This window comes from Dromiciops gliroides, chromosome 6 (genome assembly GCF_019393635.1).
Source record: "Dromiciops gliroides isolate mDroGli1 chromosome 6, mDroGli1.pri, whole genome shotgun sequence".
In the NCBI taxonomy this organism is placed as follows: Eukaryota; Metazoa; Chordata; class Mammalia; order Microbiotheria; family Microbiotheriidae; genus Dromiciops; species Dromiciops gliroides.
In genome coordinates this window covers 48,117,818-48,122,841 of record NC_057866.1, presented here as the reverse complement: position 1 = coordinate 48,122,841, position 5,024 = coordinate 48,117,818, and the positions used below count along the sequence as shown (strand labels likewise).

The 5,024-nt window shown below is 37.9% G+C and overlaps 1 pseudogene; it reads left to right on the top strand.

Annotated features, from left to right (window-relative positions):
- The first annotated feature begins 1,009 nt into the window (after window positions 1–1,009).
- LOC122731975 lies at window positions 1,010–2,706 on the top strand (annotated as a pseudogene).
- The last annotated feature ends 2,318 nt before the right edge of the window (window positions 2,707–5,024 follow it).

The following is a 5,024-nucleotide window of genomic DNA, read 5'->3' as shown; positions in this document are numbered from 1 at the left end:
AGGTGGCACAGAGGATAGAGCACCGGCCCTGGAGTCAGGAGGACCCGAGTTCAAATCTGGCCTCAGACACTTACTAGCTGTGTGACCTTGGGCAAGTCACTTAACCCCAATTGCCTCACTAAAAAAAAAAAAAAAAAAAAAAAAGAATCCATTAGGGCAGCTAGGTGGCGCAGTGGATAAAGCACTGGCTCTGAATTCAGGAGGACCTAAGTTCAAATCCAGCCTCAGACAGTTGACACCAGCTGTGTGACCCTGGGCAAGTCACTTAACCCTCATTGCCCCACCTCCCAAAAAAATAAAAAAAAAAGAATGAGGAACTTTGAGTGGCAGTAGAACAAAAGGAATTCAAAAGTATTTCTCCAAAACAATTTAAATGCTCTCCCTGCAGTCTTGTTTAGAGAATAAATTAATTTTGTAAACCCTTTCCTCACTAACACTGCAAGCTAAACTTCAACTTGGCTGATATCCAAATAAGCTCTAACTAGAAATTACTGGAAACCAGATTTGTGATGTTTCATTTAAGCAACAATAACAACTTGAAGATTTCAGATCCTTATGCATTATGGTGATTTTTGCAAGTCATCTTAATCTAAACTATACTGAAATAGAAATGCCTTCTACCATAAATCATGGTTCTCCAGCTACCTCCTGAGACAGCCCATTCTATGTCAGGATAGATTGATTGTTAGGAATTTCTTCCTTATGGCAAGTCAAATCTTTCTATTTTTAAAGAAACTGTCACTGGCAGCACAGAATTTCCCAGTTTTGTAGCTTGGGCCCCTTTTAAGTGTGGGTAGGAGGAATATTAGACTGTGACTAGGGGAAGCTGTGTTAAATTATAAAATTATAGTCACAAATGATTGTAATTCTAATACAGGGAAATTAATGGCTGGGGGAGGTTAAACATGAATTGCTTCCATTTGTAGCATCCAGACTCTTTATTGCTGTTCCCATCCTCCTTTGGGGAGAACATATCATCACTCCACATAACAATTAGATTCCCTTCACAATGAGAGGATTGAAAAAGTACTTTCATGAACCTGAGCTGCCAGCCAAGCTCTTTGTGGGGATAAAGTGCATGCCTTCTTCATTTCCCAGCATGCAGGAGTTTTTCATTGATATGAAAATGGGCTCTGTAGTTGTTCTGTGATGTCAGTCCTAGCAAACATCACCTCATCCTATACACAGGGAGATTTAAAGAAGCAGTAAGACAAGGCATTCTGTAAATTTCCAACTACTAGTGAGGCTGCTGGGTAAAACAAGAGAAAGACAGAGAGTAGTTTGGCCTCCTGCTTCTCAACTGAAAATGAGATGTCAGTTGTTCTTGATCCAGGCTAATCTTTCAAGCAGGCCTCTAGAGACCAATAAGTATCACCAGTCAGCAATATTTAGGCATATTTTTTTTTTACCATTTTCACTTCTTCAGAAATGATAAAGTGAATATGTTGATAATTAACTGCAAAAAGAAAAATATTTTAAAAATGGCTCCTTTACTGCCATGCAGACCATATTTTACATAAAATTTCTCTGAAATGTATCTTTTAGAAATGTGTTCAAAGAATATGAATCAGGTAGAATCCAGCAAATTGATGTTTTTGTTCTATAGAAACAAAATTTGAAAGGATAAAATGTAATTTGAATGTACAAGGCAAACTCATTTTCAGGAAGAAATTTACACTTATCATGAAGTCCCAAGTACACTGAATTAGCTAGTAAACTAGTTTATGTACCTTAGTCACAATTTGAAAATACTGACAGGCTTAGGGTACAGCAAACAAACAAGAAAGCCAGACAAATGATTGCATGGGTCACCCTCATTTCTCTCTGGTAACAGCCTAGATATCAAGGGAGAGATGGTGCTGAGATTTTTTTTTTTATCCAAACAAGCCTTTACTGTGGACAAGGCAATGTCGTAAATGATGACAACTTTTGACTGCTTCTTGACAAGGATTAGACACTTCCTAGAATAATCACCTCTTCCTCTGAGGTCTGTGACACTCATAATCCAAGTCCTTCATCCAGAGCTATAATTAAGCTAGGATAGCTGAGGTAGGGCAGTAAAATGTAGACATAGTTCATAGTATTTTTAATTCTTCATCGGATAAAAACTGAATTTAGCAACTAGTTATCAAAAATAATTCTTTAATGTAGGAAGATAATTTCCCCCCATGAAACCGTACTCAAGGTAAGCTCTGCCTAGGGCTAAACACAGACAGTTGCAGATGAAGACCCTTGATGCCTTGGGGTTTTTATCTTCCAGTGCATTGTACTGCAAAGTTTTAGTTCTAATCCAGATATCTTCCTTCTTCCAACTGAATTTGTCTTTAAAGGATGACTTACCCCACCCCTGGAACCTACACGGCCCAAGACCATGAAGAAGGTGGCATGAGTCATCATCAAAAAGTATTACACTGACCTGGGCAATGACTCCCATACCAATAAGCATATATAGGAGAAGATCATCAAGATCATGGGATCTATTATTCATATGATGAAGCCTCCAGAGAGGCCCTGTAAGAGGTATCTCCTTCAAATTGCAGGGATCACTATGTCCCTGAGATCTCGGCTTTGGACCAGGAGATCACTGAAATGGACTCTGATACCAAAAAAATGTTGAAACTTTTGGACCTAGGCAATTTGTTCAACTTGTAAGTTATCCAACCCACATTTAAGATGAACTTCGAAACACCAAAAATATCTGTTTAATATTTACTTTGGGGGCAGCTATGTGGCGCAATGGATAGAGCATCAGCCCTGGAGTCAGGAATACCTGAGTTCAAATCCGGCCTCAGACAATTGACACTTACTAGCTGTGTGACCCTTGGCAAGTCACTTAACCCCAATTGCCCCCCCCAAAAAATTTACTTTTGCCTTCTTTCCAATAAACTTGGGAGCCTCTCCCTCTCCCCCCTCCCCCCCACCAAAAAAAGGAGACTGGAAAGCACAGTCCATGGTGCCTGCCTGGGATCAGATTTTTTGATACTTGTTTAGGGTGCCAAAATGATTACTTCTATCTTTGACATAACATTTAAAGCCTTATGTTCATCTTCATTCCCCAGTATATCCCTCCCACTTTCCCAGTTCAGAAAGCTGCCTATAACAATGGTTTCAAAATTTTTTGCTCATGCACCCCATCACAAAAGTAATTTTTGAACCCAGAAATCAAATATGAGTATATTTACTTATTTATATATTATGCATGTTCCCTACTATATTCCTAATTTTATGTACATTATACAATATATATAAGTATAGTAATTTTAAACAGAAAGATGAACTCAGATTTTGTGTTTGAATCAATAGGAAGTCTATGGACTTTACTGAGTAGGGGATTTACTGAACCTTAGAAAAAGCAGTTCTATAGAGGACGGACTGGGGCAGACTGAGACTAGAGAAAATAGTAATGCTATTGCACTAGTCCAAGTGATGCTGGTTTGAAATAGGGTGATGGTTATATGAATAGAAAGAAGGGAACAGACAAATACAGAAGGAAAAATGATAAGACTTCATAACTAATCGGATATACACAAAGACAAAGAGGGATAATGAATGAAGGATGCAAGATGATACTGAAGTTATGAATAGAGTTGAGTAGAAGAATGATGGTGTATTTGACAGTAATAGAGATATTTAGAAGAGATGTAAGTTGCAGGATGGGGATGGGGATGGTAATGTGAAATCTATGATAAAGACCACAACTCAAGCATTTAGGATTATTATATGACTCACTCCATACTGCCCCAAATGAAAAGAACTGGGAAAGTCCAGAAGTTTCAAAATTTCATTGGTATCAGGGTCCATTTCAGTGATCATCTGGTCCAAAGCAGTTGTCTACTGGGACCACTGGGACTGTTTCCACTAATATATGTCTCTCTTTTTTAACCAATGCCAGATGAAAACCATTGTTCCCAAAGTTTTTTGGGTGAATGGTACATCTGGGTGATTATGGGCTATAGCTTGGTCTGTCATAGTACTCCAGTTACAGAATACTTTATTGTTTGAGGTTTCTAGTATAATTTGAGGTCTGTATTTGTAACACAGATATCTGTCATGTCAGTCAATGAAAGACAGCATACTTCTAACTACAAAAATATTGTTTATCTACTTGTGGGATAGTCCATATAATAATAGATATAAATGAACAACAGCAAGATAAAAACTTCTCCAAAGAATATTTCTATTTTGCTGGATGTAAGTATATCTTTATCACCATCATCATCAACAACAATCTCATTCTCATCTTTTCAACAAGGTTTAGATAGAAATGGATTTGAACAAGATGCTATCCCATAATTATTTATTTTCTTTCTTTCTTTTCTTTTTTTTTTTTGGTGAGACAATTGGGGTTAAGTGACTTGCCCAGGGTCACACAGCTAGTAAGTGTTAAGTGTCTGAGGCTGGATTTGAACTCAGGTCCTCCTGACTCCAGAGCCAGTGCTCTATCCGCTGTGCCACCTAGCTACCCCACCATAATTATTTCTTTATATTTAAGCCTATATGGACTATTATATACATGGATTAGATAACTGATTTCTGGTTTTTTTTGTTTGTTTTTGTGGAGCAATGAGGGTTAAGTGACTTGCCCAGGGTCACACAGCTAGTAAGTGTCAAGTGACTGAGACCGGATTTGAACTCAGGTCCTCCTGAATCCAGGACTAGTGCTTTATCCACTGAACCACCTAGCTGCCCTGATCTGTTGCTAATTTAAATTATTAGGATGTAACCTGATTCTCTGTAGGTTCACCCAAAGCATCCTTGGTACAACTTTAGTAATAGGCAGAACAATAGATAATACATAACTTATGCTGTTCCCACATGAGTTAATTTTCCTCTTCCAAGTCTTAGTAATCTGAAATGTTTGAGTTTCACGTATCTTAGAAATTGTGAGGAAATATCTATGAAAATATTACTTCAAGTATGTGTGAAGCAATGTTAAATCTTGGTGATTATAGGTAATGATCCAGTCTGTGATAATTGTACATTTCCAATGCAGGTTATTGGGCAGTTAGGTGGTGCAGTGGACA